Raw genomic sequence first — 13329 nt, 5'->3', positions numbered from 1 at the left:
TTTGACTACTCTAGGTACCTCACATAAGTGGAATCTTACAGTATTTGTCTGTGACTGGGTTATTTCACTTAGCATAATGTCCTCCAGGTTCATCCCTGTTGTAGCATGTGATGGATTTCCATACTTTTAAAGGCTGAATAATATTCTGATGCATGTATATACCACAGTTTGTTTATCCATTTATCCATCTGTCCATGGATATCAGGGTTGCTTCCACCTCTTAGCTATTGTGAATAGTGCTATTATGAGTATGGGTGTGAAAATATCTCTGAGACCCTGCTTTCAGTTCTTTTGAATATAACAGAATTTTTTCTCGGTTTCTTCACATAAAGCACACAGGAATCAAAGGGTATTTATTTTATACTTTATAAATTGAAAATATATTTATATATTCCATTTTTAGTTTGTTTTCTGAACTGTTCACAGATGTTTGTAAATTAACAATTCATTTGTTCCTCATTTGGATAATGTATTTTTAATTAAGAATGTTCCCTTTTCTACTACATTTGGATTTTCATTCAAGAACAGTGTAATTGACCTCTTTTTAGTGTTAATTATTTGAGAATATCTTATTTTAATAATTCTTAGCTGTCCCCTTCATACACAAACAATATGAAAATATGATAAAGATAACATAGGGATAAAATAAAATTAATTGAGGGTGGGTCAGTGTTCAAAATGCATAAAAGTTATTTTCAGTTATTCTAAGGAGGTCACAAACTTTGTTTTCAACAAAGAGGAAAACAAAATTTACTGCAAGATTTATAGTGTCCGTAAAAGAAAAGAAAAATCCCTGCTAAAGAAAAACTAGCTTTTCCTAGTACTGAAAACCAATGCTAGTTTCTCCCTTTAGTCCAATAACTTAAGATACTTATTCACACCATCTATAAAGTATACACTTATATTAATCATACTCTAACAATGAACCCCAAGTAAACTGACTTAAGCAAAAGAGCAGAGCATCATTTATTGTCTTATGCACAGAAATAGACAATTATTTACCAGTTTCAGGAAGAGCAAAAATGGCCAAAGTAACTTTTAGGCTACCTATTTTCAGGCCACATTTAGTGACTCTCAGCAGAAAAAAAATGCCCTTTTCCTAATATCCCCAGCAAAAATCCTAGAATATCACTTCCTTTGACCCAGCTTAGATGATGTATCTTTCCTTTAGTCAATAGTTGTGATGGTTCTCACATTGGCCAGACATGGGTTGCTTATTCATTCTTGAAGCCAGGAGATGAAATCAGGCATGCCTAAATTATGTGGACTGAAAATGAGGAGGTTGGTTCTCATGAAGGCCAGTGCAAGAACTCATGTACCCAATTTCTCCTGGAGCTTAAACTGATTGCACATAGCTGCAGACTGGCCATTATATCATTACATAGCTGCAATGCAACTGCATATTTGTAACACCCCGTAGTTTTTTTATAATCAGTGGCCACTCTGGCTACTGTTGACATATTAAGGAATTATGCCTAGAATCAAGATATTAGCTCTAGGAAACACGGCTTGCTTAAGGGAATTTTTGCAATCTTATAAAGTAATTTTGCTGGATTTTGAGAATGACATGTCTGAAGGTATGAGGTACGTTCTGCTGTTATTCAGGGTTTCTGAGGACCTAGAATGTCTCCCTCCCTTCCCTCAGAGAGATAGAGTACCATTGCCAGAAATCCAAGCACATTTCCCCTAATGGGGAAAGGAGACTGAGAAGCCATGCTCAACAAATACCACCAAGCTTGTGTCTGTGGTGGTTGGAATAGTAGCCCCCAAAAGATATATCCACCCAGAACCTTAAAAATGTGTCTTTATTTGGAATAGAGATCTTTACAGATATAAATAAGGTAACCCTAACCCTCGCATTATCCTAGATTTGGGTGGGCCACAAATCCAATGACAGGTGTCCTTATAAGAGACAGGAAAAGAGAAGATGCACAGAGACACACGAAAGAAGGAAATGTGAAGACTGAGGCAGAAATTGGAGGTATGCTGCCACAAGTCAAGGAATGCCAGGAGCCACCAGAAACTGGAAGAGGCAAGGAAGAAGGCTCCCCTAGAGTCTTCAGAAGGAACATCACCCTGCCAACACCTTGTTGAACTTTTGGCCTCTAGAACTGTGAGAGAATAAATTTCTGTTGTTTCAAGCCCCCAAGTTTGTGGTAATTTGTTGCAGCAGCACTACAAAACTAATATAGTATCCATTGCTACAATTATATCCTTTGCCCTTATCAAAGCAAACTGTCAATGCCTTAAGATTTATGTGTCTGAGCATTTATTCTTGAAAAATCCTCATTCAGGTCTTTCACAAAACTACAACAAAGCCCCAGAAGGAAAAAAACAAGAAGGGGAAATGGATGCTAGGTAAGAAAAACAAAAAAAGAAGAAGAGGTGCCTAAAACATTTTAAATTCCATTTATTATTTTTCTTCTCCTGCTTTTTATATAAAAATAAATCACTACACAATAATTTTTTCCATGGAATCCAAGTTACCTCATCTACTTAATGGTCAGATACCTTAGTGCAAGGGTGAATAATAATGTTCTCCTATCAGTTGTATTACCTGTTGTAATGCTCTCCTCTTAAAATGTATTCTATTCACATTAGCTTAATGGCAATGGAACCCCAATGACCATGTTGCTGTATATTGACTATTTCCATTTTACCTCTAAAGTAAACACAATTTTATTTCTGACTTCTGCAAAGTCCTCTGTGGTTATGGAAGACTGCCTAGGACAGCTTTTCTCCACATGTTGGCTCAGCATCCCAGAATGCTTTGATCTTATGGCATCTCAGCATCAACCTGTACTTCCATAAATGCTGCAATGGGAAAAGACAACAGAAGACAGTCTTGCACTGGCAATTATCTACTTCTGCTTGGAAGTGATATACATCATGCACATTTCATTGATCAAAGAAAATCACAGCTCAAGGTAGCAGGGAAGTGAAATCCTCCAGTGTTCCCAGAAGGGGGAGAACAGAAATACTAATAGTGGCTACCAAAATAAACAACTATTTCTCATTCTCATCTATTTGTATGCTTGACTGACCACAAGTCTCAAAGGTATTTGAAGTGATACCTAACTTCTCTAATCACTTATTGTTATACTAGAAAATAGAATTACAGTTCTAATCTTAGAAAGGAAGTTTTCTGAAAAAGAAGGAACGTATCAAGAAATAGTCTTCTCAGGTGTTCTTTCTTGTACTTTAGGCAATGTAAACATAATATTCCCCTACAAATGAAATTACATTAGTATCATCATACCAAGGTAATTTGATAATAAAATTGCAATTCCTAAAATCATAGTCATGCAACTGAAATTCGTTACTGAAATTGAATAATCAAAAGATAATAATATATGTTTTACTAATATTTTACTGAAAGAAATCATAGTTTTTGTTTCCATTGGGATGTTTTTTGGAGCCGTCATAGAAAAATAGAAATAACATTGTTATTTTCAGTATTAACAGCATGATGATTTTGCCTAGTTTTTCAGATGGACAGCAAAGGTGTGAAGCTGCCAACTTTAATGGATAATTAATATTAACCAAAACTAATCCAATTGCATAACAATGATTATAACCTGGTAATAAGATCTCAGCAAATATAACTTCACCTTTTGAGGATCTGACAATTTTTAAGTCAATAAATTTCCTAAATGAATGACTAGTTTGAATTGTAAACATACCACGAAATAAGTACCAAAAAATAAATTTTCCATAAATCTATATTAGTTTAAGTTTTTATTAATACTAAATTGTTCAATGAATACATATTAATGATAGCAAAGAATGGTGGGAAAGTAGAAAAATATGGCAACTGGGTCATCTTTATAAAGAAGAAAAGAGGAAGAAATACATTTCCTGGAAGAAATCTTGTAAAGGAAGACAAAACTATTGAAAGTTGGCACAAAGATTCTGAATGGCACAAGAATATTAACTACCAATGGGAAATCCATTCATATTTATATAAAAATAAATATTAAGTAAAAACACCACTCCACAATCATCTTTTCCTCCATCCCAGAAGTACCTTTTCATTTAAGAAATCACTTTTCAAACTTTGTAATCTTAAACCCCCTTTTTTTGGTTTAGTAATCATTAACTAAAATTTGAGATTCACCTCCAAGTTAATACCTTCAAATAACCCAGAAAACTTTTAACCTTTACAACAATAATCATAATACAGAAAGAAATGTTTGTCTGTTCTTAGATCCATAATGCATCATCTAAAAATTTTTTTTGACAGTGATCCCAATGTAGCTGTGTGAAGGCATGCCTGAATCTCTTCAGGCCACATTTAAAGGGCTATTGGTATTTATCAAGTGATGTCCAATTCCATTAGAAATCTTATTATTAACCTCTCAGTGAAGTACTGTTAGATAATTGATTTTTCAACCTATATAAATTCTTGAAGAAACAAATTGTGCCATTCTAGCTTCAAATGTCAACCTCTAACTCAAGTTTTTTTGGCTTGATAAAGGAAATATATGTTTACCTTCTCCATACTGTTTATGATTTTTCAGTTTGGCCTTAAAACATAGTTTCTTCTATCCCTCCTAATTTTTTGATAATTTTAGTTCCCCTTTCCAGGGCATTTTCCATCTACTTGATTATATTTTCATTAGTTGAGGCAATGAGAATTACATATAGTTTTCTGAGTGCAAATCGCATAAAGAAGGAAAGCCCACATCTGCTTTTTTCCAAAAAACTTGCTAATAACAGTCAGCATTATACTGCCTATTTTTTAAAAGTCATGAATAGAATGAGATCCTCCTTTACAGACACCTTGTTTAGACAAAGAAAGCTGAAAAGGCAATATTACACCAATGTAAGTCTTTTCATAACACAATTGTTATTTTAAACAGGTTACAATGTGGTCCCCTTGAAGCCAAGAACCTCTCCTATCTTGTTTCACTCTTGCTAGGTCCCTAGTTTCTACAGCAGGACTTAGTTTGTAGTAGGCTCTCCATGTGTGCTTGTGTACTGATCCATCAGTAAATATATTCAGTGTCCATAGAGAAACTCCTAAGCCTGGACATGGGCACATAGGTAATGTGAATTAGGGAATAGAAATTATTTTTGTGACTCCTTAATTTATCTTGCCCAGTTTTATAATCTTGCAAAGTTTATCTCATATTTAAAGGAGCTGGAAACTTTTCTTGGCAACGTGAAATCTAAAATTATTATTATTATTATTTGCCGATTTTTGCCAAAAGCCTGGGTGGGTATGATAATTAATATTTGAAAAGTTACAGAAACATACTCACTGCCTGTTTCTTGAAACACTCTAAGCAACAGCACTATATCAATTCAAATATCTAGAAACTTAACTACTAAATTATACTAATTTCTTATAGAATGCTTTCACAAGGGGACTTTCAAGGGACTTTTTCTGCATGTTTATTTAAATGTTTGCAAACAAAAATATGTTCATTTAATACTTGTGTAGTTTCAGAATTAAACATAGGAAATAAAACTTAATGTGCTCTTGACTTAATGACTAGCATATATAATAATATTTATAACAAATATGTTTCAGCTGGTTTTGCAAAACTGCTATCAAACATACTGTTCAGGATATTGCTAAACCCTTACATAATGATCAGAAATCAACTCTGAATTTATAGCAGGAAGAGAGGAGTTTTTTTCTCTCTTGAAGAATTGATACAGAGAATTTCCTTTTATTCTTCTTTTTTATATTTTTGTACTTACTTCCAGGAAGGTGAGTACTAGGATTTGCACTCAGCCTATGATTGAGTTTTTGATAAATTGTTCCCACTCTTCTCTTGATCTTTTACTTTGGCTTTTAAACAGACTTTTTAAAATTGCTCTTGTAAATATCTTCCATTGTAAGCTACCTTAAATATTTTATAAAAGGCAATGAAGTCTACTAGAACAAGCAAGTTTTGGATATCCTTGGGAAATCTGGAGAAAACTTAGGAAAAATACTGAACTTAGATTTTCTGAGCCTCAGCACTTTCATCCACAAAGTGAGACTAAAGCATGCACTTCACAAAGTTATTAGAAAGGTTGAGAGAAGTAAAAATAAAGTGTCTTAGGGCTTTCCTGGTGCTGCAGTGGTTAAGAATCCGCCTGCAAATGCAGGGGACACGGGTTCGAGCCCTGGTCCAGGAAGATCCCACATGACCCGGAGCAACTAAACCCGTTCGCCGCAACTACTGAGCCCACGCTCTACAGTCCGCGAGCCACAACTACTGAGCCCACGTGCCACAACTACTGAAGCCTGCGTGCCTATAGCCCGTGCTCTGCAACAAGAGAAGCCACCGCAATGAGAAGCCCGCGCACAACAACGAAGAGTAGCCCCCGCTCGCCGTAACTAGAGAAAGCCCGCGTGCAGCAACGAAGACCCAACGCAGCCAAAAATAAATAAATTAAAAAAATAAATTTAAAAATAAATAAATAAAGTGTCTTAGAACATTTGTGAGTAAATGGAAGGTGTTGTTTCCTAACCAGATCCTATACTTAAAAATTCATTCCACGCTAAGCTTTCTAGAACCAGGAGAACTCAAAGTCGTTGGCATCAGGATACTGATCATAAAAGCAACGAAAAAATAGTTGTATATTTTAACATAAAAATTAAAATATCACCCTACAAATATATTTTAAATTACTTTTGTTTAAAACGATTTTTTTTTAATTGCCCACTTTGAAACGTAAAACCTTAAGGGAAGGCAGATGGTTTCTGTAAATCTGCCTTTAATTTTTTGTCCAGGGCTTGACATTTCATTCCGAGCTATAAATAAACTTGAAAATGACAATGTTTTTGACTACGTTAAGATTCTGTGTTAAATATGATCAAGACTGCTTAATATTTCAGTATTCTTTCAAAAGTATCCTACTATTTGAACCAAGGAATATGGCAATTTGTTCCTACATTAGTTTTTTTGTTGTTTGATTCCAAGTTCTATTCAAGATGCAGCTAAAAGTAATAGAATAAATATCTACAATAAATGGTAAGATTTGTTGCAATTTTAGTGAACACTTGGAATACATCTTTTAAAGTGACATTTGAAAAGATGGTTAGATAAGTAAAAATTTTTAAAAACTAAAGCCAAAGCTTGGAAGTTGAACTTATATTACGGAGTTTGTTTCTGGATGTTCACTTCTTCCCGACGTGCTCAGATCTGGACAAAGACCGGGGCTGAACGCCATGAGGTTGGTCTTGGGCGGCCCCCCGCCCCCAGAACACACCCTCTGCCGCCTCTGCTGCGAGTAAGACCAGCTCCCCACCGCGCTGGAGCACACCAGCGTGGGCTTCCCGGGCCCACACGCGCCCTCGCTGGGCGGCGCCGAGCACCGCAGCGCCGCGTACAGCAGCAGCGTGAGCACCAACAAGCTGGACACCGCGCAGATGGCGATGATCAGGTACACGTTCACATCCACCAGAGCGGCCTCCGCGCCAGCGGCGCCCGTCGACGCCCGCGAAGAGGCCTTGGGCGCCTGGCCGCTGTCCTCCAGCGACAGCAGCACGGTGGCCGTGGCCGTCAGCGCCGGCTCGCCGTGGTCCTTCACGAGCACCAGCAGGCGCTGGCGCGGCGCGTCCGCCTCGTCCAGGGCGCGCGTCGTGCTGATCTCGCCCGTGTACAGCCCCACGCGGAACGGGCTGCGCGCGCCACCCGCCGCCGGCTGCAGCTCGTACGACAGCCACGCGTTGTAGCCCGAGTCCGCGTCCACCGCGCGCACCTTCGCCACCACGTGGCCCGCGCCCACCGACCGAGCCACCAGCTGGCTCAGAGCGCCCGCCCCGCCGCCCGGCCCGGGCAGCAGCAGCGCGGGCGCGTTGTCGTTCTCGTCCAGCACGAACACCTGCAGCGTCACGTTGCTGCCCAGAGGCGGCACACCCGCGTCGCGCGCGCTCACCTGGAACTGCAGCAGCTCCAGCTCCTCGTGGTCCAGCGGCTGCAGCGCGTACACCTTGCCGCTCTCCGCGTGCACCGACACGTAGCTCGACAGCGCTCGCTCGCCCACCCGCCGCTCCACCAGCGAGTAGGACACCAGCGCGTTCTCCTGCGCGTCCGCGTCCCGCGCCAACACCGTGAAGACGTGGCAGCCGGGCGGGTTGTTTTCCTTCACCAACACCGTGTACTCGGGCTGCGCGAACGCGGGCGCGTTGTCGTTCATGTCGGCCACCTCCACGGACAAGCTGGCGGTGGCCGACAAAGAAGGCGAGCCCCCGTCCCTCGCGGTCACCACCACCTCATAGTTTGCCACACTCTCGTGATCCAGGGCGCTGTCCAGCACCAGCGAATAGTAATTCTTGAAGGTGGACACCAGCTTGAAGGGGACATGAGGCGGCAGGGTGCAGGTCACCTATCCATTGACACCAGAGTCACGGTCAGACAAGGAGATGAAGGCGATGACGGTCCTGAGTGGAGACTCCTCTCTTACAGGCAAAAACGGATGTGACCGCCAGTTCCGGAGCATTATCATTTACATCCAGCACTTCCACTAAAACCTTGCAGTGATTTGACATTGGAGGACCTCCTTTATCAACTGTTTTTACCTGAATTTCGTAGGATTTCGTTTCTTCATAATCCAGTCTACCAATTAGCCTAATTTCCCCTGAGCTGGAATCAATTTTGAATTTGTTTTTGTTTGTTTGTTTGTTTATGTTAAGAGAAACAACATTGCCAAAGTAAAGACAATTTCGCCATTTACACTTTTGTCAGCGTCAGAGGCGTTTAATGTGGTCATTAATGTTCCAGTTGCTGGAACATTAGTAGTATCTAATAAGTGTACTCTGTACACGGCCTGGGCAAACCATGGGGCGTTATCATTAATGTTGAGCACCATGATCAGCAGCTGAACTGTACCTTCTAGCTCTGGTTTGCCCCCATCACTGGCTGTCAATAATAAACGAAGTTCTGGTGTATCTTCTCTATCCACAGACTTCCTCAATTCAGGCGAAAGTGACTTACTCAGTTCATCACTTGCCTGTACATCCAAAGAGAAATAATCACTGGAGCTGAAAGTGTATGTTAGAAAAGCGTTGGTACCAATGTCTGCATTAGCAGCGCCCTCTATCGGGAAACGTGAATCCAGCAGCCTAGATTCAGGAATAAATAACCTTTGTTCTCTCACTCTAAAGACCTGTGGATTATCATTAATGTCCTTCACCTCCACCTCCACATGCAACACCTGCAGCGGCCTGTCCACGATCACCTCCAGGTGGATACTATATTTCGTGTTCTGTTCGCATAGCTCCTCCCGGTCAATCCGAGAATTCACAAACAAAATGCCGTTCTGCAGATTTACCTCCAGAAAGTCCCCACGGCTTTTGGACGCCACCCAGAACAGGTATGACACCAACTCGGCCAGCTCCAGCCCCAGGTCCTGAGCGATGCGGCCCACGAAGGTGCCGTGTTTGGCCTCTTCACGGACCGAGTAGTGGATCTGGCTGCTGCCAGCCCCACAGGCTGTGAAGAGCAGAAGTGAGAGCAGCAGGCACCGTCCTCCCTGGCCACCTCTCCTTGAAAACAGCATCGCAAAAGCACTACTCCTTTCCTACCATTCTCACTTTACTTTAAAATCTTGCCTTTTTTTCCCCTTCATATTTGAAATAATTTATCTCCTTACCATTTTTGTCTTCTCTCTGGCAGTGACAAAATGGGGCTTCCTTCTTTAGTTTTTGGTAATCAGTATATGGAATCTCAAGTGACCCTGAATGCCAAAAGAATCCTGAAAGAGAAGAACAAAGTTGGAGGACTCACACTTCCTGATTTCAAAACTTGCTACAAAGCTACAGTAATCAAAACAGTGTGGTATTGTCATAAAGACAGACATATAGACCAATGGAATAGAACAGAGAGCCCAGAAATAAATCCTTACATATATGGTCAGACGATTTTCAACCAAAGTGCTAAGACTATTCAATGGGAGGAAAGACAGTCTTTTCAACAAATGGTGCTGGGAAAACAGGAAATCCACATGCAAAAGAATGAAGTTATACCCTTACTTAACACCACATACAAACATTAACTCAAATAGATCCATGACCTAAATGTAAGACCTAAAACTGTAAAATTCTTAGGAGAAGATAGGGCAAAAGCTTCATGGCATTGGGTTTGGTGATGATTCCTTGGATATGGTACAGGCAACAAAATTTTAAAAACAGACAAATTAGACTTCATAAAAGGTGAAAATTTTTTCCATCAAAAGACACTGTCAAGGACTTCCAGTTTCTAGTTCTGAATGTAAGGGGATTTGAAATCACCACTCCAACAAATAAAAAGCTGAGCAGACTGAAAAAAATCAACAACTCTTCTTGGCTGTGTAAGAGAGGGGAGGACACAGGGCAAACCACTACTCCCAAAATTAAAGAGACAGGGAAATACAGAAAGTCACAGCTTACTTACTGGCACAGAGACCCAAGAGCAGAAGCCACTGTGGAAACCAGAGCTGGAACAGGAATATCTGAACTGCAATAGACAAATTGCTGGAGGCTCAATGTAGATGGGGGAGAAGCAGTCATGAGGGGGGCTCAAAATATTTTGAAATTTACCTCCAGGAGCTTGACCAGATTCCCACAGTAAATATCAGAGAAAAATCCCCGTCACGCTTCTGGCAGTGGGAGGTGGAAATGAACCATTTTGAAATGTATTCTGTTCTTCTTAACAAGGCCTTCCCTCAGGGAAACTAATTAATGGAAGACTAATTGTTGGTTTATTATCAGAGCCAATTCCAGCAGGCTCTAGTTTTCTGTGAGGGAGAAGAAAAATACCAATTCCAGAGCATTCTGGCCATTCTGTCTGACATGGGGTAGAGGGGAATGAGAAACACTTGTGAAGTTCATAGTTTAGAAGCGTAATATCACTAAAAGACTGAGACCTAACCATAGGACTATAGAATGCTTCCCCTCTTCCCACACCTCAACACCTCATTATTACTAGGCTTTTTGTAGCAGTTCCTTCTGCCTGGTATATCATGTCCAGCTATCAACAAAAAATTATGAGGCATAGCAAAAGGGGCAGTGGGGAACTCCACAATTTGAAAAGCAGAGCAAATATCAGAACCAGACTTGACAGGGATGTTGGAATTATCAGACTGGTAATTTAAATCAGCTATGATTAATATGCTAATGGCTCCAATGGATAAAGTAGACAGCATGTAAGAACAGAAGAGATGGTCAATGTAAACAGAAATGGAAATCCTAAGAAAGAACCAAAAAGAAATATTAGACCCCATTTTTGAAAAAAAAAAAACCCGTTTAAAAGAAAATGTAACAGAAATGAAAGATGTCTTTGACGGGCTCAGTAGTAGATTGGACATGGATGAGGAAAGAATCTCTGAGCTAGAGGATATATCAATAGATTCCTCAAAAACCAAAAAGCAAAGAGAACAAAAATTGAAAAAACAGAACAGAAAATCCAAGGACTGTGGGAAAACTTTAAAAAAGGCATAGCATTAAAAAAAAGTGGGGGGGGGTTGTATAACATACTCATAGTGGGAATACCAGAAGAAAGAGAGAAAGGAAAAGAAGAAATATTTGAAATAATAATGACCGAGGGGCTTCCCTGGTGGCGCAGTGGTTGAGAATCTCCCTGCCAATGCAGGGGACATGGGTTCGAGCCCTGGTCTGGGAAGATCCCACATGCCGCGGAGCAACTAGGCCCATGAGCCACAACTACTGAGCCTGCGCATCTGGAGCCTGTGCTCTGCAACAAGAGAGGCCGTGATAGTGAGAGGTCCGTGCACCGCGATGAAGAGTGGCCCCTGCTCGCCGCAACTAGAGAAAGCCCTCGCAGAGGAACGAAGACCCAACACAGCCAAAAATTAAATAAATAAATAAATTTATAAAATTGTTAAAAAAAATAATATTAATGACCGAGAATTTCCTCCAAATTAATTTCAGACATCAAATCACAGATCCAGGAAGCTCAGATAACACCAAGCAGAATAAACACCAAAAAATCTACACCTGGCATATCAGTTTCAAACTATAGAAAATCAAAGATTAAATAAAAATCCTGTTATTTTACTACAGCTTTATGTTACCATCAGGGGAAACTGGGTGAAAGGTACACAGGATCTCTCTGTATTATTTCTTACAACTGAATTTGAATGTACAATTATCTCAAAATAAAAAGTTTAATTGAAAAAAAAATCCTGAAAGAAGCCAGAGGGAAAATACACTTTACCTATAGAGGAACAAAGATAAAAATTACATCTCACTTCTCCTCAAAAACCATAAGAACTTTCTCAACTTGATAATGAGAATCCATGACAAACCTATAAATAACGTTGTACTTAATTGTGAAGGACTGAATGCCTTCAACCTCAGATTGGGAACAAGGCAAAGATATCTGGTCTCACTACTCTTATTTGTTTTAGCATAGTGAAGGAAGTTCTACTCTGTGCCATAAAACAAGAAAAGGAAATAAGAGGCATATAGATGAGAAAGAAAGAAAACTGTCCCTATTTACAGGGGCAGTAAAAAACTTCCTAGAAAAGTGAATGCAGCAATGTCACAGAAAACAAGATAAACATACAAAAATGAATGTATTTCCATATACTAACAATGAAAATATACATACCAAAATTAAATTTAAAATACAATACCATTTACATTAGCTCAAAAAAGATACTTAGGTGTAAGTGTATTCCGTATTCTGAAAACTACAAAACACTAATGAAAGAAATTGAAGAATATCTAAAGTGGAGAGACCTACTGTGTTCATGAATTGGATGACTCGACACTTCATGGAGAGATGTCAATTTTCCCTGAATTAACATATGGATTTAATACAATTCCTACCAAAATCTCAACAAGATTTTCTATAGATATAGACAAGATTACATGGAATAACAAAGGAACTATACTTGAAGCAATTTTTAAAAACAATAAAAAAGTAGAAGGAATGAGTGTGTCCTATTATTTATTATACAGCTACAGAAATCAAGGCTGTGCTATTGGTAGATAAATAGACAGGAAATCAAGGGAACAAAATAAATAATCCAAAAATGGACCCATGCTAATGTGCTGAACTAACTGAATTTTGACAAAGTTGCAAAAGCAATTAAATGCAGGAAAGATAGCTTTTCCAGCAAATAGTGTTAGAGCAATTGGACTTTGTTAGGAAAAACAAACAAACAAAAAAACCCTACCTAAGTCTCATATCTTATACTAAAATCAATTCAAAATGGATCATGAACCTAAAAGTAAAACATAAAACACTAAAACTTTTAGAAAAAAATATAGGAGAAAATCTTTAGGATCTAAGGGTAGACAAAGAGTTCTTAGACTTGACACCAAAAGCACAGTCTGTAAAAGAAAAAAAATTGATAAATTGGACGTCATCAAAATTTAAGAAC

The 13329-nt window shown here is 39.3% G+C and overlaps 1 pseudogene; it reads right to left on the bottom strand.

Annotated features, from left to right (window-relative positions):
• Nucleotides 1-7089: 7089 nt before the first annotated feature.
• LOC133090571 (protocadherin alpha-1-like) lies at nt 7090-9501 on the bottom strand (annotated as a pseudogene).
• Between the last annotated feature and the right edge of the window lie 3828 nt (nt 9502-13329).

Source organism: Eubalaena glacialis, chromosome 4 (genome assembly GCF_028564815.1).
Source record: "Eubalaena glacialis isolate mEubGla1 chromosome 4, mEubGla1.1.hap2.+ XY, whole genome shotgun sequence".
In the NCBI taxonomy this organism is placed as follows: Eukaryota; Metazoa; Chordata; class Mammalia; order Artiodactyla; family Balaenidae; genus Eubalaena; species Eubalaena glacialis.
This window is presented reverse-complemented; position numbering and strand designations above follow the sequence as displayed.